Genomic DNA, 21,716 nt, shown 5'->3' with positions numbered 1-21,716 from the left:
GCCATCCAGTTGGGGTCATGTAGATCTGACAGGTCCTGTGAAGTAGGGACTAGGGCTTCTCTCCTGTCTCTAGATTAAGGCAGTTATCCCTCCATGGGGGATATGTTTGCAAAGTCCTTTTGTGCACCAGGGATACATCCTGGCTCCACTGTCTGAGGTCTCTTTGACTGCTCAGTCCTTCTGGCTGAGACCCATAATCAGGGGGGCCTGAGTCAGTCCCATGCTGGCTTCCCAGCTATCAGTCTAATGGCCATTAGCTCCTCATTGTTCAGGTAAGCTGTCTCTATGTATTTCTGCAGCATGGTCTTGTCCTCTCCATCTTCTTCTGGGTTCTAGTTTGACTCAGTGTTTATGTATGGGTGTTTGATCCTGTTTTCAACAGTCATTAGTTGAGGGCTCCATGGAGAAGTTAGTTGTTGATCTCACTCTCCGGGAAAGGCATTTATGATAGCCTTTCCACGTAAGCTCAACTTGTTAGTTGGGAGCAGTCTTATAGTTCTCTAGACCTTTCTTTGTGTTCAATTTTATCTTCAAACCAATATTGGCTCCCTCTTTTATGTCTCTCTGTCTCTGTCTCTGTCTCTCTCTCTCTCTTTCCTATCTTCTATTCCTATCCAGGCTCAATATTAATGGTCGCACATGTTTTCCTTTCCTCCCCCTCATTTTCTCCTACTTCTCTCTCCATTAGCTGTCCTCCCCCACTTTACCTGAGGTCTGGGGGACTTGTCCCTTCCCAGTTCTGTGAGGGACTTTATATGAATCTCTTAGAATACACCTTGTATCCTAGTTCCTCTGGTGGTGTGAATTATAGGCTGGTGATCATTTGATCTAGGTCTAAAATCCATATATGAGTGAGTACATACTGTGTTCCTCTTTTTGTGACTGGGTTACCTCATTCAGGATGGTGTCTTCAAGTGCCATCCACTTGCCTGCAAATTTCAAGATACCATTATTTTTTTTCTGCAGAGTAGTATTCCATTGTGTAGATGTGCCACATCTTCATTAACCATTCTTCAATTGAAGGGCATCTATGTTGCTTCCAGGTTCTTGCTATTACAAATAGTGCTGCTATGAACATAGTTGCACAGATGTCTTTGTTGCATGGATGTGAATCCTTTAGGTATATGCCTAAGCGGGTTATTGCCAGGTTTTATGGCAAACTAATTCCCATTTTCCTGAGGAACCGCCATACTGATCTCCAAAATGGCTGTATGAGTTTGTACTCCCACCAGCAGTGGAGGAGCATTCCACTTTCTCCACATGCTCTCCAACATAAGTCATCACTGGTGTTTCTAATTTTAGCCATTCTGGCAGGGGGTAAGATGGTATCTCAAAGTTGTTTTGATTTGCATTTCCCTGATAGCTAAGAATGTGGAGCATTTTCTTAAGTTTCTTTCAGCCTTTTTGATTTCCTCTATTGAGAATTCTTTCTTCAGTTCTGTACCCCATTTTTTAATAGGGTTATTTGGTGTTTTGTTGACTAGTTTCTTGAGTTCTTTGTATATTTTGGAGATCAGCCCTTTGTCGGATATAGTATTGGTGAAAATCTTTTCCCAGTTTGTGGGCTGCCGTTTGGTCTTGTTGACTGTGTCCTTTGCCTTACAGAAGCTTCTATTGCTTGCTGTTTCTTATTACTATTTAAATTCTTCAAAGTTTCAGTTGTAATCTGACCCTGAACGAATTTAAAATGGCATTATCTATGTAATGCAAAAATATGCTTTATGAGCCAGGGTTCTGGCGGTGCTTTCCTTTAACCCCAGTACTCAGGAGACAAAGGCAGCTGATTTCTGTGAGATTGAGACAAGTGTCATAAACACAGCTAGTCTCACTACAACTAAGACTATTGCACAGGGAAACCTTGTCTCAAAATCCCCCAACAAATTTGTTTTATGCTCTGTCCCCTTTGCCCATTAGCCAGAAAAGTATGAGTCCCCAGCACCATCCTCATACAACAGCAAATTGCTTTTCAAGCTGCTCAAGGGGCCATAACTAGGTTACAGTGAACATTGAAGCCTGGTGTGCCATAAAGTTCTAGTTTTTCTCTACAGAAAATTATGTCTGCCAGATGAAAAAGTTGAGACCACGTGACAAGTTTGTGCATCACAGGCTTGCTTTTGGTGTTTTATGGGAACATTCATTGGTAAACTGTAAGTTTTACTTCTGGAATTTATGAACATCTCATTCCACATTCAGGTTTTCTTACATGATTTACACTAAGTTTAGAAACAGGTAAAAAGTGGTGATGGGGATCTTCCTTCAGCAATACGTGATCAGAGTGCTATTAACATTTTCCTAACTTCCAAAACAATGTTATGATTCATGAAAGTAGAGTTCCTGGGAACAAATGGAATTTCTGTTCTACAGAACTTTCTCAGGTGTGCATGATTTTGAATGGGCAGATGCCACATGCTGTGTCATGATACATGTGGCAGGAACAGATATTAAATTATTCTTCTATGATATTTTCCATCTGGGCACCAACTGGTCCATGTTTACCTGAAACAAAAAGGGGACATGAGAGTTTGCAGTAGCAAAGCAAAAGATTACCCCCATTTGTATGTAGGGTTTTAGACTATGGGACATATCTGTTGGGAAGAAATATCAGTAGCTGGAGGGTCAGAAGCAGAACAGTTTAAGGCTTCTTCTGATTTAAAGTGTTGGGAGTCATGAAGCTTAGTTATTTATTTTGCAAACAAATAAAAACATTGGTAGCTGGGTTACACTTGTCATGACCTCATTTTACCTGGCTGAGTTTCCCTTGGTTTCTTGAGAAAAGCTTTGCTATATTTTCCTCCATTTGTTTTTGTCTTTTTCTCTCCATCCACTTTAATCTTTCCTAAATATTGTATACCTTCTCGATTGCTGTAGAATTGTTGTGTAAAAGTCATACTGTGTCAGTATGCACTATTATTTGTAATCCTGTTGAGAATTACATCTGTTTCCAATTGTCATATAGGTCAGGAATTAGACAAGGTGTTGGGAATTTTATTTATATTCTAATGAATTCATGTTGCAAATTTACCTTCCATGGTATCTTAATGTTGAGGCATACATTTCCCAATGATTATTCATTGAAATCTTTATTTATTTGGTCTTAGCAGATGGCACAGTGCATAATCTTGTAGATGAACTGATTTCAGATCCCAACAAACAAACTTAGAAGTGCATATATACCTCCTACTCCAGATGAAGGATTTCTAACAACTACTTCTCTGGTGTGTACCATAAACACACAAGGAAAACATTTCTCTTACATAAACTCTATATACAAATTTTGGTGTAAACATTTCTTGTTACTTATGAAAGACCCTCAGAGGGCATGGACCCTCTTGCCTGACTCAGGAAAGGTGCTTGCCCCACCCCCAAATCACTCATGAGACGTGGTCTTGATGCAAAAGCATGAGGTCTTTTATATTCCAGTGCACTGGGTTCCACAGCCACATTCCACTTGGGGTACAGGACTGGGAACCCCTCGTACAGGGTTTAGACCGCTTTTATTGGGTTACAACAAAGACCATGCATCATAAACCAATCATCTCATAGCATCCAGTGCGAACCAATCAATTTGAACTATCCCAGGCTGCGCTTAGCCCAAGAAGTCTGCTTTTTCTACAGCTTCTGGGTGGTGTGTCAAGGCTCATTTCCTGTGTTCAATCACTCACAGGTGCTGTCATAAAAGCCCTGTCATAAACAGTCTAGAATGTGACCCTTTGCCTACTCACTGCTAGTGGGCAGTGTCTAGGGAGCTAAATTTTTCCATCCATATGCTTATAGGGAAATGAGAACAAAACCAGTCGCTTTGTGTGCATGATACAAATAATATACTGCTTATTTTTAAATGTTATTTTAAAAATTTAGTTTTCATTTTAAATAACATCCATGGTTCACTTTCCTCCCCATCTTCCTTCCCCAACATCTTCCCCTTCATAAGCCACATCCAATCCTCACAGGTGATAAGAACTTCCTTTTGGAGTCAACAAATTGTAGCATACCAAGCTGAGGAAGGCTGTAAGCACTCCATCCTGTATTATCACAACAGAACAAGGTGTCTCACCATCGGGTGTAGGTTCCAAACAGCCAGTTCATGCATCTGGGATAGCTCCTGGTTTCACTGCCAGGGTTCCTTGAACAAATCAATACACATAATTATCACAGACATTCACAGGGTTTAGTCTGATGCAAGGAAAGTCCTCCAACTCTCAGTCCACAGTCTGTGAGTGCTACTAAAAGAGTATTAGGGGGTGGGGCATTGTGGGAGTGGGCTTTTCTAGTTAGAAGAAGTATGTCACTGGATGTGGGAGGAGTCAAGCAGTGATGTTTCTTATATACAGGATGCTGGCCAGTGTGTTGGTGAACATCCTGTTGGCTCTGTGTGAAGATTTAAGGCCACTAACCCCCAGTACCACATTCACCTGCAGGCTGCCATGCCCCACCCATAATGATGATTAACTGAATCTTTGAAATATTAAGTGAGACAACTCAATTAAATGTTTTCTTTTTAAGAGTTCCCATGGTATGTAGTATCTCTTCAAAACAATAAAATCCTAACAAAGACAGATGTGGGTACCAGGGGCTAGGATATTGCTGTGAGAGGCTGGCCCTATCATAAAATTTCTTTGATTATTTTTTTATGAGTATAGTTGATCTGCTAGCTTGTGTCTCCCATTATGTCTATTCATTTTGACTTTTTTTCCTCAGTGCTATAGGCTTTTTAAAGGGCCAAGGAAATGTCTATGTGAACTTCCAATTCAGTTTCCTTCTAAGGAAACTTGATGAATACATTATAATGTCCATGCAATGAAATAATGTGGGAAGCACCAGAATTATATGACTATATTGTGAAAGAAGCAGACATTTACAATGTGTTTACCACACTTCCTGTTTAACACAGTTATGATGTAGGACTCTGCATCGACCCCTGAGAGAACTTGAGCAAGCTTGAAGCTGTTGGCTAAAACTCCTTGCCCCAAGGCTGTTTTGGTACTCCTCCTGTTTTGATAGCACACCTCATGAGAGCACATCTCATGACAACACACAGCTCGTAGGGGAGGAGCTAAGCCTAAAATTCCTGTAATTTTCCACTGTGCTGTAAATCAGTATTTAAGACCATTCTTTCCCCTCAGTAAACTGCATTTGGCATTTGGTGTTCCATCATTGCCATTGAATGAATGACACTCTGTCTTGTCTTTATTTCAATCTCTAGGCCTTCGCCCGATTTGTGGAACACATCCTGGCACAGGTGCTACAAGTGTAGGTCCCACCAAGATTGGGAAAGAAAGGATCATCTATGAGATCACCCTTGAAGTCTGGCCCGCAAAAGTAAGTGAATGAGGGTGTATTGAAGGATGAGTGCCAGTAAATGTAAGGAAATGCTCAGTGGACTATTAGTGGCCCTATTGAAAGACAGGGCAATAGGACTAAAGCAAGACAGGTAAAGAATTTATTGCAACAATTTAAAAGAAAAAATGGCAGAGATGAATAGGACTTTTGAGGAATTATAAGATTTAGAATCTGAACAATCTATCAGGGGAAAAGAGGGATCCCAACTAAGACATGATAGTCATGCTGTAACTGATGAAGGGGATACTTTGGAATCAGAAATTAAAGCTGCCAACCACCAAGACACAACCCCTTTTGTGATTCTGATTCTTTTGTAGGTCCTCTGTACCTCGAGTGTTAGAGGAAGAGGCCAAAAATTTAATAACCAAGGTAGAAGCATAAGAATAGGAAAGAAAAGTGTTTCCAGTGATTGAGACACTGAATCTGGAGGATACCATGGTAAGGGAGCACAGCCCATTAAATTTTAAGGATATAAAACAACTTAAAGAGGCTTTCACTGTTTATGGGCCCCATGCTCCTTTTATTCAGACAATTTTTGATTCTTTTGCAGCATTAAATTGCACCCTTAGTGATTGGATGCAGTTCTATAGACTTGTGCTGAGTGGGGGTGACTATTTGCTCTGGAGAGGCGAATTTCAAGAATTTTGCAAGGAAACCACACAAAGTAATGCTGCTACTGGATTTCCTGCTAGGAATTTAGATATGCTCACATGCACTAGGCAATATTATACACTTGCAGCTCAAATTCTGTTTGACACAACAGTCCATGCACAAAATGCTGTTGCTGCTACTAGACCTTGCAAAGCCCTGCCTAATAAGGCTGCAGAAGATCAACTATCTAAGGTATGGCAGGGACTGTTGGAGCCCTATTCAGATTTTTCAGACCACCTCCTACAGCTGCCAGGCCACATATTTGGTGATGTTGGAAATGTTGTGCCCATTGTTAAACAATTCACATTTGAAAATGCAAACAAGTTTTGTAAAGAGGCTTTAAATCCCCATAAGGCCAAAAGTCTTAATGAGTATGTATGCATATGTTGGGACATAGATTGTCATCACATTATGGACCAGGTTATAGCTTCAGTCATGCAAATAGGTGGGAAGGATGGAGGAGCCAGACAAAAGAATTGCTTTGGATGTGGACAACCAGGATATTTCAAAAGGAATTGCTGTGGCTCCAGAATGTAGTACTCAGTTTCCTAAATGGTCAGCTGATAGACATACAGGTCTTTTTTCAATTTTTGTAATATCTCATAAATCTGTTAATCTTTGGGGAAGAGATGTGCTTTGGCCATGGGAGCAGTTCTTACTACTGAGCCTGTGAAAAATATGCTGGCTGACCAAGGTTATATACAAGGAAGAGGACTGGGTAAATTCCCCCAAGGTGACCCTCAGTCTGATGTATCTAAAAATTTAATTATCAAAAGCGCGTGAGATCGCTCTGAGCTGGGAAATTTTCCCTAGGGGCTATTGCTATGCAGCCTGGTCCCATTTCTATTATCTGAAAAACTGATGACCCAGTATGGGTGGAGCAATGGCCACTATCTATTGAGAAATTACAGGCTGCACATCAACTTCTAAAGGAACAATTAGAGGCAGGACATATTGTTCCTTCTACTTCCCCATTGAATACTCCAATCTTTGTTATAAAGAAAAAAATCTGGAAAATGGAGACTCCTACAAGATTTCTGAGCTGTTAATGATTGCATGCAAATTATGGGAGCCACATACCTGGCTTACCATCCCCTGTAGGTATCCTCAAGGTTATCATTTGTTATTTATAGACCTAATAGATTACATTTTTAGCATTGCCTTGCATCCTGAGGGTAGTGAGCAATTTGCATCTGGCATACCTTCTATTAATTTTAAAAAGCCTTATAAGAGATATCAATGGGTGGTGTTGCTTCAATGAATGGCCAATGACCCACAATTTGTCAAATTTATGTATCATTGGCCATTGCCTCCATTACAGAGAAATTTCATTCCCTGTATATTTTACATTATATGGATGATATTCTTTTAGCCAGCCTGGATTCTAAGGAAATGAAAGAGGCTTTTGGAGAAATACAACATAATCTTCAAATAGCTGGCTAAAGAATAGCCCCAGAAAATGTGCAACAAGAATTTCCCTATCAATACCTGGGTCACCAATTGTTATATTCTGGTATCAGTCCTCACAAGATTACTTTAAGCCTGGATAAACTGACCAAAAATTAATCATTTTCAAAAATTATTGTTAGACACAAATTGGGTTTGATCTAGTTTGGCCCTAACCACTGGACAGCTTAGACCCTTATCTGATATTTTACAAGGACTTCTGATCCCACTTCTCCTCACTCCTTAATGCCTGCTGCATGAGAATACATACAATATTTGGCAAATGGATGTTACTCACCTGCCTTAAGCTAGAAAATTGAAATATATGCAAGTTTCTGTGGATACATATTTTAAGGTGTTTTTTTGCATCTCTAACCTGGGGAGAAAAGATTAAAGATGTCATATCTCATTGTTTACAGGCCTTTGCCTATATGGTGTTCCTGATATCTTAAAAACAGACAATGGCCCCACATATGCTAGTCATCGCTTCTTGGCCTTTTGCAAGGAACATCATATCAATCATGCATTTGGCATCCCACACAACTCTATGGGACAAGCCATCGTGAAACACACTCATGCCACACTTAAACAATATTTTAATAAAATAAAAAAGGGGGAATATAGGCTCTCCCCCAATTCTCAATTATCCACTATACTTTATAATTTAAATTTTTTGACTGTAGATAAAAATAACTTGCCTGCCATGGAGAAACATTGGAACAAACCCTCCCAAACATTGGGATGTGTCAGATGGAAAGACATAATTACACGACTATGGCAACCGCCCACCCCCACTATTAGCTAGGGTCTGAAGGGCTGTTTGTGTTTTTCCCCCATAAACAGAGAAACCTATTTGGATACCAGAACAACATGTTCATCCTGTGGATCCTAATCAGGAACTTAATCCTGCTGTACTGGAATCCCTGGCCCATGGAGGAACAAGTGGTTTGGGCCTTGGTGAGGAACCCCACATCCTGATGCCAGTTAGTCAGGAGAGAACATTCCCTGTGACTACTGGTTGCCAATGTGCCAATAGAAACTTCATTACTGAGTAATTTGACCTTCCTGACTCAGGGGAGCCTTGGCTTCCAGAGAGTGCTTAATTTTTCTCAATTGCCCAATGGGTGATTCTTGGTTTTATGCATAGCTTTGAGTAATGCCTCCCTTGCTGATTTTCACCCCAATGCCAGCATGAGCAATTGCTGGGGACTCAGCGGTCCTATAACATAAACTTTCAGCAGGAACAGAAAAATGCTGCTATGTGGCCCCTATATCAGGGCCCCTATGCTGGAAGCTCCCCAGGAAGTTATGACTTGCATAGGCATTTGCCTTGGAGACACTGTGCTCCACCTTTAAAGGATCCTTGGGGGAGGGAAAAATCTTTCAATAGTTCCTCCACAACCTTCTTCCTGAGCAATTTATGGTCCCTGTGAGACACCAGTACTCTGGTATTTCGAGTTCCTGACCTCGCCCCAATGATAATGGAAGACCGACTTGGAGAAGAAATTATCCTCTACAGCCAAGAAGGGACTTTGATTTCACTGCTGTCATCATTCCTGTCATTGCTGTGTAGGTGATTGTTGCTGTCATTGCAGAGATTGCTGTCGCTCAGTTCGCTGTCAATGTAGAGACTGTTAACCAGCTGGCAGGCAGAATCAGTGAAGCCCTAACTGCAGAGAATGCCCCGCTGGAATGCCCCTATTGGATTTGGACTCTCATATTCACTTTTGACTCTTTGACTTAAATCAGCAAACTGTCTCACTTCAGAAACATTTGGGGTTTGGGTTGGTATAGTAGGCCTCCTGCTTTCATTCTGTCATTCCTCTTGTATCACCTTGTTTGGAATGCAAATGTCTCTGTAGGGGTCAACAGCCTCAATGCTGGCAGGGCCTTGTCTTTTGTAAATTTTACCAGTGTTTTGGCTGACCAGAGAGTAGAGGTCAATAAGACCTGAATTACTCCTATTTCAGCAGATAGCAGGTGGAATGCCATGGCCCAGATTGGAGGTTGGTCAGAGATTTTGAATGGCACATTGTCTCTCAGCAAGTTTGAGCCAGTAGTGGTTGGGGTAGGGATTCTTGTGCAATGCATGGTCTGACAGTTCTTTTCACAAAAGAAACACAGTCTGGCCCATGGCTCTCCCAATAATCATGAGGTCTGTTAACAGATGCTGCAGAAATGAGGTACCCCCATGACAGGCAACTTGCAGTGAAGCCCCCCAACCTAAAACATGATGTTTCTGGGGCCCCTGAAGACCGGTAAGGGGTGCCACACTCTGTGAGACCTAAGCTAGGGGTCTCTCATAGAAAATAAAAAGGGGGAATTGTCAGAATTAAGACCTAGACTAAGAATTTACTCCCCCTCCGTCTGCCCTCAGGGCAGGCAGCTGTAACAGCTGGAAAACAGGAGACATGTTTTGTAATGCAAAATGCTATTGTTCCTTTGGCTTCTGCAACCCTGAATGCACACTAACCTGTTCTTGAAACCTGAGATGACTAACCACAGGCTCTGGTTCCCCCTCCTCCATCTAGTGCTGTGGTATAAAAGCTAGCCCCCAGAATAAAAGGAAAATAATGAAGAACCTTCTTAATATAAAGCAAAAGTCCTGTGTTCTTAACATCTACACAATCCCCAGCTTCTCGGGCTTTGACAGCAGCGCAGGCGCCACACAGAGATGTGTCATTAGACAGCTACACACCTGGTTAAGTGCCAAGTCACTAGTTAGCCACACAAATAAGCCATTAGTTAGCCCACCCACACAAAGCCACTACTTACAACATACACTCAGTCACAAGTTAGTCACACACCTAAGACATTAGTTAGCCATACAGGCAGGAAATGAAGTATGCAAGGTCATCCATAAACAGGCAGCAGTGGGACACAGATTTAATCCCACCTCTTAGGAGAAAGATACATGTATCTATTAGCTCAGTGCCACTCTGGCCTATTAGAGAAAAAGCGATTAGAGAAAAAGGGAGAGAGTTAGGGAGATATCTACAGAGAAACATAGGGAGAGGAAGAGGGAAAGCCATTAATAAGGGGTTAGGGTTAGGGTTAGGAGCTTGGCCAAATGATTACCTGTGCATTTATTCATCTGTTTCTATGTGTTTCTGCAAGAGTGTAATTGATTCTCAGTGGTTTTAGATTGTTGGTTGGGTATTATCTACTTTATATCTACTACACACTTATGATTACTGTATATATTATGTATCTTTCTGAATTTTGGGTACTTCTCTTGGTAGTTATTTTGGTTCTGTCCATGTACCTAGAAATTTTAGGGTGTTACTGTTTTTGATCACTAAGGAGTATGCCATTGTGTACATACTCCACATTCTCTTTATCTGTTTTTTAGTTAATACTCATATAGGTTGTTTCCAAGATCTGGCTATTATGAAAACTGTGGCTATGAACATAGATAATCAAATGTCTTTGTGGTATAATTGAGCATGCTTTGGGTATACTACTTCACATCCATATATTGTTTACCTAGCCTTGTCCCATTGCCACACAAGCCCCAAATAACACACAGAGACTTTGTATTTTATATAATACGGTTGGCCTGTTACTTGTTTCTTATTGGCTAGCTCTGTCTTAATTATTAACCCATTTCTGTTTATCTAAATATTTCCACATGGTTATCTTACTGAGAGCAGGCTGGCGTCCTGCTCTCTCCAGACTCCATCTTGACTCTTCCTTCCTCCTTCCTCTTTCCTCTTTGTCTCCTAGTCCCGCCTCTCTTGCTTTCCATTGGCCAACAGTGCTTGATTACTTAACCAGTATGAGAAACATGTTTACAGCATGACATGTCCCATCTCTGTTGATGTTTTATCTATGTGAAAACCCATATATGAGTGAGTACTTACCATGTTCCTCATTTTTTTTTACAGGGTTACCTCATTCAGGATGTTTTTTTTCAAATTCCCTCCATTTGCCTGTGAACTTCAAGATTCCAATTTTTTCCCCACACAGAAGTATTCCATTGTGTTAATGTGCCACGACTTTGTAATCCATTCTTCAGTTGACGGGCATCTAAGTTGTTTTCAGGTTCTTGCTACAAACATAGTTGAACAGATCTTTTTGTTGTATGGATGTGGTTCATTTAGATATATCCCAACTAGTGGGATATATCCCAATCCAGTAATTGACTGATTTTGATTTTACTGAGCAACCACCATAATTATCTCCAAAATGGCTGTACAAGTTTGCACCCCAACAGCATTCAAGGAGGGTTCCCCTTTCTCTACATCCTCTCCATCATAAGTTGTCATTGGTGTTAATAATTTTAGCAATTCTACCAGGAGTAAGACATTATCTAAGAGTTGTTTTTATTTGCATTTCTCTCATAGCTAAGGATGATGAGCACTGTCTTAAGTGTCTTTCAGCCTTTTCTATTTCCTCTATTGATAATTCTTTATTTAGTTCTGTACCCCATTTTTTTAAAATGGTGATTTGGTGTTTTGGTGACTAGCTTCGTGTTTTCTCTGTATATTTTTGGGATCATCCCTCTGTCAGATATAGGGTAATAGAAGACCATTTCCCAGTCTCTGGGCTGCTGTGTGATCTTACCAACTGTGTCCTTTGCCTTACATAAGCTTCTCAGACTTTCTGCAGTCTTATATACACACCAACAGCCAGTTATGCCAGCAACATTTGTTAAAGATGTGATCCTACTCCAATTGTATACTTTTGGCTGTATTGTTTTGTCAAAAATCAGATGATTGTAGGTGGGTGGGATATTATCAGGGTTTTTGATACAATTCCTTTTGTCTACCTATATATTTTTGTGTCAATACAAAGCTGTTTTCAGAATTATAGTTCTATAGTACAGCTTCAAGTTGACAATGGTGATGCATAATGAAGTTTGTTTATTGTACTTGGTTGTATTGGCTATTCTCAGTCTTTTGTTTTTCCATTTAATATAGGTTATTATACTTTCAAGGTAAGTGGATAATTCTGCTGGGATTTTGGTGGGGATTGCAATGAATTTTTAGATTTCTTTTGGCAAGATTTCTATCTTTACTATATTTATCCTACATATCCATGGCCATGGTAGTTCTTTCTGTTTTATGGTATATTCTTTATTTTACTTCTTTAAAGTGAAATACCTAAAAAGTAATGTTAATGATGGACTAACCTAGAAACCAATATCTGTTCCTTGGAATTTGCTAGCTTCCTCTCACAAGGCCCTGAGATAAGAAGAATTCACACTGCCCCTCCTTTCCTGTGAGTCAACAGGTGGTAAATAGGGTCCTTAGGAAACAAAGAGTTAGCTGTAACTCTCTGGTTTGCTCAGACAAGATTAATTAGCACACCTGGGGCCCTAAGGTCTGCTGACCCTAATAGCAGACCATCCGGCCTTCAAGGGTCAGGTCCTCAATGGACAGAGGTTCCCACCCCCTCCCTAAGCTTGTGGGGTTGCCTTTAAAAACACCTGGGCCCAGGGGAGGGGGCTTCTCTTTAGCCTGCATGCTGGAGGAGCCCGTTTGCGCAAACTTTTCCTGTTCATTAAAGCCTCTTGCGTTTTGCAGCAACTGGACTGGACATTGAGTTCTTGGGGGTATCGCCCGAACCTGGAAGACTCCTCATTCTGAGGGTCTTACAAAAGACCCAATATTCTTGCTATATAAATCTTTCACATGTTTGGTAAGCATTAGTCAAACATAATTTATGTTGTTTGTGGCTGTTGTAATGGGTAATATTTCTCTGATTTCTATCTGAGCCCCTTTGTCATCTGTATATTGTTGGGCTACTGATTTTTTTGCTCTTCTCTGTATCCTGCTTGTTTGCAGAATGTTTATGTCAGCTGTAGCAGTTCCCTGGTAGAGCTTTTTGTGTCCTTTGTGTAAACTGTCATATCATGTGCAAATACTGATAGTTTGACTTCTTACTTTCCAATTTGCATCCGGTTGCTCTCCTATTGTTGTTTGACTCCTTTTGCAAGAACTTCAAGTAAAATATTGAAGAACTATGGACAGAGAACAGGCTTATCTTGTTCCTGATTTTAGAGGAATCACCTTAAGTTTCTCTGCATTCTGTTTGATGTTGGCTGTTGGTTTACTGATTATCCCTGTCTCTCCAAGACCTTTATCATGAAATGGGGTTGAACTTTATCAAAGGCTTTTTCAGCATCCAGTAAGATGATCACATGGATTTTCTTTTTCAGTTTGTTTATATGGTTGATCACATTGATAGATTTTCAAATGATAATGTAGAGAGCTGCGAAGTGCCATGCTTTAAAGATGGCAATGGCTTCCCCCTTCCACCTTCCAGATGGTGAGCGCTCTCTGTCATAAACAAGTCCTTATTTGGCTAAGCCTGTTCAGCATGCCTGCTTCCCTAAAAGAGCTTCCTATCTGCAGGGTCCACATTTCTCACTAGGGTTGGTCAGCACAAGGGGATTTAACTCTGTTTCCCTGGAGTTAGAAGAAAAAGCATGTTCAAGGATCATGATTAAACTGCTAGAAGAAGATCTCCCCTGAGTTGTGTCTTCCTTGTTGATTGAGGTTGGGCGTGACATGATAAACCATCCCTGCAATGCAGGAATGAAGCCTCCTTTGTCATTGTGGATGATTTCCCTGATGTGTGCCAGGATTTTATTTGCTAGTATTTTATTGAGGCTTTTTCATTCGAGTTCATGAGGGATATTAGTCTGTAGTTCTCTTTCTTATTTGTATCTTTTTGTGTCTTTGGTACCTAGGTACTTGTGGCCTCATATAGTTTGGTAATATGCCTTCTGTTCCTATTATGTGGAACTATTGAGGAATATTGGTATTTGCTTTTCTTTGGATTTCTGGTAGAAGTCTGCACTGCAGCCATCTTGCCCAGGGATTCTTTTGGTTGGGAGGGTTTTGATGACTGCTTCAATTGTGTTGACTCTATTGGTCTGTTATCCAGAGGTTCCTCCCTCCCACATCAGTTGGTGAGACACGGGGAGGCCTGGCTGGGACCCCAGGCCCTGCACCACAGTGCACAATAGGGACAGCCCAAGAGAAGGGACAATGTGCCTTCTATCCAATCCACCAAAACCCACAAAATCTTGGAGAAACAGAATTTGAGAGAACTTGTGGGAGGGGCGGAGAGAGCTTGAGGATTCCTCTGAGCATGCCCTGCTCTAGGAGCCAGAAATGGAGAGCAGGTCATGAGCAGTGTGCTCATGTTTGATTGGGGGTGGTGCGTGGGGGAAGAGGTTGCAGTTAGGCAGGCAGGGATGGTATGCATGGGCTAATGTGTTTATAGGGTTTTCTAAATGGACTGTCAAAGTGCACTATTAATGGCAAAAGGCTACATTATCGGGCAGGGGAATAAGAGTTGTGAGGTGTGTTGCACATGGCATGGGCCAGTCGGTAGCTCCAGGAGGGCAAGGAGGGGGCTTTTAGAGACAAATCAGGTGAAAGGGGAAGCAGATGGAAAGGAAGATGGAGGGGGTGGGGGGAGCGATTGAAAGCATGCTTTGCCCATGCTAGCTAAGGCTAGCCACATCAGAGTCTCAAGGATGACAGTGTCTCTGCCCCTTGACATAATGATCTCAAGGCAACGAGATATGGGGAGGCCCCCTGGGACCCTCGGCCCTGTACCACAGTGCACTACAGGGACAGCCCAAGTGAAGTGACAATGTGCCTTCTAACCAATCCACCAAAACCCATACAACCTAGGAGAGAGAGAATTTGAGAGCTCCTGGGGAAGGGGCAGAGAGAGCGTGGGAGGCTTGCACTAAGCATGCTCTGTTCTAGGATACCAGACAGACCTGAAGCACTGCAGCATCCACCACAACCAGAGCAGTATGTAGTAGAGCTGTGCATGAAGTGAAGGTGAGGGTGGCCAGGCCCAAGGGAGGGTACTGCAGAGGGTCTCTTTGCTGGGCTGTGGTGGTGGCCTGGAGCAGTGAACTCACCTAAGCCATGGCTCAGCTGGCAGTGGCAGTGGCAGTAGAGCTGGATGAGTCATCAGTGCGGTTCTGAAAAGATGACGGGGCTGTGAGTGGCCTGCACTTGTGATGGTGTTCCTGAGTTTGGAACCTAGGATTGAGTGGTGGAGCCACTGCTAGCTGGGCCTGTTTTGTGCCCACTCATAGAACCTTGGGCCCGCACATTTTCTCCCAGGTCTCCCTTTTGGGCAGGGGCCTCTTTCCTCCTGCTTGAGGCACAGAATGGACCCCATATATAGCATTGCAAGATTACAGCAGCCACACCCACCACTGCCTAAGCTCTTGGCACTCAACTCCTGCATGGTAGTCCTTATCATACCACTGGCTCTTTGCAGGCACTGCAATGGAGTAAGGGCCCCTGGCTGGAGATATGGGTATTCACCTGGAACCCATCAGGTCCATACTGATGCTCTGCAGCTTCGTCCAGAGGTAAATCTGCTGCCAGATATGCTGCTCAAGCCCAGGCCACCAGGTAGCTACAGGGCTAAACCAAGTGCCATTCCAGGCCAGATCATACAATGTGGCCACCTTGGTTGAACTTGAAAGCTGGTTGCTCACTAGTTTCCTCTCTCTTTGGTCTGCAGGACTAAGGGACAGAGGAGGGGCACCGAGGCCCCATGTGTAGGAGGAAGCTTTAGCTTTGCACACTCGCATGGATTTTAGTTGCTTCTTTGGCCAGTGGTGTGGCTCAGATTTCTCCTAATAGTTGTAAACTCGACATTGTTCCCTGGCTGCTCAGAAACTTGCATCCGGATTTTTTTTTCAACTGAGAGCCATTGGTGTTCAAGTTTTGGCAATGAACCCTGTGAATGTTACTGCTCTCTAAATTTCCGCCAGCAGCCTAGTGCTCAATCATGACCCTGGAGACCCCAAGGCATTTCAAGAGATTATCAGTATCCTGCCTTACTTGCGACAGTCCCTCTCTTGCTGTGTTTGTGGACATTTGCTACAAGATCCTATTGCACCCACCAAATCCACCTGTCAACACAATGTCTGCAAAACTTGTAAAGGCAAGAAAATGATGATGAAACCTTCATGTAGCTGGTGCATAGACTATGAGCACTTTGAGGAAAACAAGCAGTTAAGCATCCTAGTAAACTGCTACAAGAAACTATGTGAATATATAACCCAGACAAGACTGGCACAGGACATACGAGAAGCAGTTGACTGTTCTTCTGATATTTTAGCTTTACTCAATGAAGGATCATTGTTTTGTGAGGACACAGAGAAACCTTCAGACTCATCCTTCACTCTGTCTTTGACACATTCCCCTTTACCTTCAACCTTATAACCCACAGCAGATCCCCATGCTAATTTATCTCCAACATCTGAAAGCACCCTCAGCATTGCTATTGACAGTTCTGTTGTCAATGGTTTGCCCTAATTACAAAGGACTTTCAATAGATAGATTTGGTATAAATATCTCCTCACCCGAACATCCAAATATGATTGACATGTGTAATACTGTTGATATAAAAACTGAGTACCTGTCTGAGAGCCTGTCACCTGTCTGTGACATGGTAACCACTGATTTGTGCTCCACAGTTATTGATATCTGGAGTTTCAGTGAAGAGACAAAACCTGGTGACTCTTTTTTGCTGAGTGATGAGGAAGTAATCCGCAGTTTGGAGACTGTTTCAAATACAGAAGTTAGATGTCCTAATTTGTATACAAATTTGGAAGCCACTGTATCCAATGAAACTTTTTTGAAGCTTTCTTGCAAGTCTCTTAACCATAATATTTTTATGTCTACCAGCTCTACACCTCATGTGTTAGCAAGTACAGCAGCAACTCCAAAGGTAGCAAAGTTGAATCGAAAAAGAACCAGATCTGAAATTGACAGTGAAAAAGTTCAGCCACTTCCAATTTCTACCATTATCAGAGGCATAACACTTGGGGCTTCTGCTCCTGTGACGGTGAAGCATGAAAGGAAAATCATCCTTCAACCTATAGCTACAGTTTCCAATGGAGGCATAACACCCAAGACCACTAAAAGTGTACTTTTATCTACTAAAAGCATGAAAAATAGTCATGAACATGGATCCTAGAAATCCCACTCTAAACCCAAGCCAGGTATTCTTAAAAAAGACAAGGCAGGAAAGGCAAAGATTCTTAATCATCATGTCATGCCAGGAAGTCCTACCATGACTGTGTACAAAAAGCCTCAGGGAAGGAAAGGATGTAAATGTGGGCATGATATGCAATATCCAAGTAATCTTACATGCAGCAGACAGTGCTGCCGTTGTTACTTTAACCAGAGAGCCTGCGTACATTGCAGATGTTGTGTCTGCCAGAACTCCTACATGGCCAATGGGGAGAAAAAGCTGGAGGCATTTGCTGTTCCAGCAAAGGCCTTGGAGCAGAGCAGACTCACATTGGGTGTTAATGTGACCAGCAATGCTGTGCGCAACACAAGTACCAGTACCAGTGTACCAATGTCACAGGGTCCCCAGTAATGACATTTGATGGGAGATGCCACTATGTAAATATGTTTCTCATACTGGTTAATGAATAAAGCACTGTTGGCCAATAGGAAAGAAAGATAATAGGGATTAGGAGACAAGGAGGATAGATGAATTAGGAAGGAGGAGTCAAGATGGAGAGTCTGGAGAGAACAGAACCGCAGTTCCTCTGCTCTTGGTAAGACGACATGGAAATACATAGAAATGGGTTAATACTTAAAACAGAGCTAGCCAATGAGAAACTAGTAACTGGCCAACAACATAATATCAAATACCGAGTCTCAGTGTGTTAATTGGGGCTGGTGCGGCTGCAGGACAAGACTGGCAGCAGCAGAAAAAAACCACACTCCTTACATATGGTGCCCACTTAAAATTTAACAAAAGCTTAAAAAGGTTTTAGAACAGAGACAAACAAGGTTTTTTGGTAGCAGTGTTTTTCTCGGTTGGACTCTGCTTTGTGAGAGACAATTAGATATTTGCGCGGCTCCTTTAAGGGACGGTTCCTGACTCAGCAAAAGCCGCAAAAAAACCACATGGCTTTATAGAATCGCAGCTAACAATGTATTGCTGTGTATGAGAGATGGCAATGGCAGCGACCACATCTCCAAACCGGCAGCATGTTTGCTGAATGACAGTGCAGACCAAGGCCGTGGGCACAACTTTCAGTGCTGGCGGAAAAAGTACCTGCTGCCATCTTTGGTAAACCACAGCAGGAAAAATATGACTTTCATTTCAGCAATATTGTTGTTTACCAGATAAAAGACACATGGCCAGAAAAATATAAACATTTATAGTAAAGACAAAATCATATTAAGAAAAAACGTCTAAAGGTTTTCATTGTGTTTTAAAATATACATAGACGTAGGGAAAAAATTAAATGGTATTAAAAAGACAAAGAGGAACTGGGTGTGGTGGCACACAACTTTAATCCCAGAATTTGAGAGACAGAGGTAAGCAGATCTCTTGTCATTTCAAAGTAAACCAGGTATGCAGAGTAAATTCCACGACAGATAAGAGTTACATAGAGAAACCCTGCCTCAAAAAATAAAATGTAAAAAAACAGAGTAATAATAAAGCCACGTAAAGATGAAAACTCAGAGAGAATCTGGTTACTATATGGTGTTATATTGTCTTTGTATCTTTTGACTGCTTAGGAAATTACAACTGTTAAAACAAATGGTGCTGGATCAATCCAATTTATATATTTTAAAAATGCTTTGACTCAAAAATTTAAGTTCAAGTACAAGTTACTGGGGAAAAGGATTTCTATTTTTGTTTCCACAGAAAATGAAAAGCTCTGGATCCCTTCTAGACTAATGTCGTTTGAGCAAGCCAGACCCCCTGAAACAGCATACCAGGTGATCCTACATTTAAAACAGCTTGAACGAGCCAGCCTTGCAGACTACAGCCAGGATTTCTGTATCTTCTTAGGATCCCTATGACAGCGCCCCCTATCAGCAGGAAGTAATTTGGAAAGAACAACGCCCAAATTCCAAAATATTGTTTATAAATATTTGTTTTCATTTTAATGGGGTTGGTCATAAATGGTTAATGATCACAACCAATATGTTTTTAAAGGCAAAAAGGGGATTATGGTATAGATATGATTACTTTGCTTTGGAATGTATTTTCATTTATTGATCCAAATTTAAGGTCAATTTTGTGATATGTAAATTTCTCCTCTTGTTTAGGTATTGTGTTTATATAGCTCACTTATAAATGTAATGTATATTGTATGTATAATGTATTACAGATTATAAATAATTACCTAGGATAGTCAAAGCTTAGAGTTAAGTTAGTTAGGTTTTTAAAGATACACAGAGATATATTTGAGAGAGATAGGAATTCTTCAAACCTTTCAAAGACCTACAGAATATGGCATTTAAAATGGTTTAGGGTTTTTCTTGACAGTGAGACATAACTGCTCCGGGCAATACCACCTGCATCAGAAACGAAGATGGACATCGAAGAAATGGGTTATGAAGTTTGCTTTCAGTATGGCAAGACTAGCCATTTGAACAAGATACTGCTCTTGTCGGGACTGTTTGACTTTATGCTGTATAAACTGGACTTTCACGACCCACAAAAAGTGACTTCTCATTCAAGATGGAAATTGCTGCAGAGTTCCTGCTTCATGGAAGAGTGCCAGACAGAGAAAATTACTGACGGATTGCCAGTACAAGAAGACAGTTTAAAGTTTCCTGCTTTACTGAAGAGTCTTCCAGACACACTATGGAATATGGGCTGAAGATGGAAGATTACAGAAAAACTTCAGGTGACTGACAAGGCGAGATGTCTCCGTCATTTCTAGAGTTTATATATTATCCTTCTGTTGTCTTTGATGGAGTTGAAGACAGATAGTTATGGTTATAGTGTTCCTTAGTTAAGCTTAAAGATTAGGTACATATAGGACTTTAGACACACAAAGATAGGATAGGTGATGGAATATTTTCTTCAAATCATGCTAAATGTTAATGGACTAATTATTGTTAACTGTGATTCTTACTTGGTAACTGTTGTGCTATATATTTTGCTATGTTAAGGTTAAAACACTTCTTTTCATTTTAGACAGAAAAGAGGAGATAATGGGAGAAGCCATTATGTATATATGTTTCTCATACTGATTAATGAATAAAGCACTGTTGGCCAATAGGGAAGGAAGATAGGAGGGACTAGGAGACAAGGAGGATAGAGGGAAGTAGGAAAGAGGAGTCAAGATGGAGAGTCTGGAGAAAACAGAACCGCCGTTCATCCACTCTAGGTAAGACCACTTGGAAATACATAGAAATGGGTTAATACTTAAAACAGTGCTAGCCGATAAGAAACTAGTAACTGACCAACAGCATAATATCAAATACAGAGTATCAGTGTGTTAATTCGGGCTGGCGCAGCGGCGGGACAAGGCTAGCAGCAGGAGGAAAAACCTTATTCGTTACAGACATTTTTAGCTGCCAGTAAAAATGATAACAAAAGATTGAATGAATCTATGGATATGAGATTTGAATGTTAACTCAGTGACTTGAAGCCTACACCTGGTAGGAAATAGATACAGTTTTATGGCAGCTATGATTCTGTTGGTTTAACTTGCCGGAGTTCCTGCGTATAAATCGCTTGAATCGAGTGTTTTCATTGCTAAGTTATATGCGTTAGTGTCTTGGAATCAGTGTGCATACAATGCAGGAGTAACCCTACTATTATATGTTCTCAGTTCTTACAGAACCTCATAGTTTGAGAACAAATGCTGATGCAAGATGCAACTGATTTATACAAAATGAACTTTGTCAAAGAAAAAAACAATAACTGTAGTGGGATATTCACTTTGTCTCCTTCTGTGGCCCCACCCCCAATGGGCGTGGTCAGTGAATGGAGGCATGTGTTCGTATCCCACTTCTGACACCAGATATTGTGGTCAAATAAGGATGAGGATAAACAAATAGGCCGAATAGATGTTTATTCAGGGAGAAATAACTTACAACTTAGACAGATGAACACCAGCAAGTTTCACCAGATGCTCTCCTCTCCTTGACCCATCAGCAAGAGAGTGTTCCCCCTGCTCCTCCTCAGAACTCCTTCCACAGGTTCCTTCTGCCCCTGGCTCCACCCCCCAATGGGCATGGTCAGTGCCACAGAAAGAGACAATGTGAATATCCCACTACAAATAACCACATTGTTTTTGATCATGCTTTTAGCATAATCAAAGTTGATGTTTAAATATAAGGAAGTGGCATCTAGTAAGTTCATAAAGATTGTTCTAGTTTTTGTTTTGTTTTAATAGTCATTAGTTTATCAGGAGACTTGGTGCAGCCTTCTGATTTCTGATGCCACAGAGAAATTTCTCCTGATGAAAAGCTGATGTGACCACCTCTACTTTTGCACTGACATAATACCACGTC

At 41.3% G+C, this 21,716-nt stretch overlaps 1 pseudogene; it reads left to right on the top strand.

Moving 5' to 3' along the window:
• Nucleotides 1-16,379: 16,379 nt before the first annotated feature.
• Nucleotides 16,380-20,833, top strand: LOC127216117 (E3 ubiquitin-protein ligase MSL2-like; annotated as a pseudogene).
• Nucleotides 20,834-21,716: the final 883 nt, after the last annotated feature.

The sequence above is a fragment of the Phodopus roborovskii genome, unplaced genomic scaffold, assembly GCF_943737965.1.
Source record: "Phodopus roborovskii unplaced genomic scaffold, PHOROB, whole genome shotgun sequence".
NCBI classification, from domain to species: Eukaryota; Metazoa; Chordata; class Mammalia; order Rodentia; family Cricetidae; genus Phodopus; species Phodopus roborovskii.
Note: the sequence above shows the minus strand (reverse complement) of the source record. Positions and strands in the feature narration are given on the sequence as shown.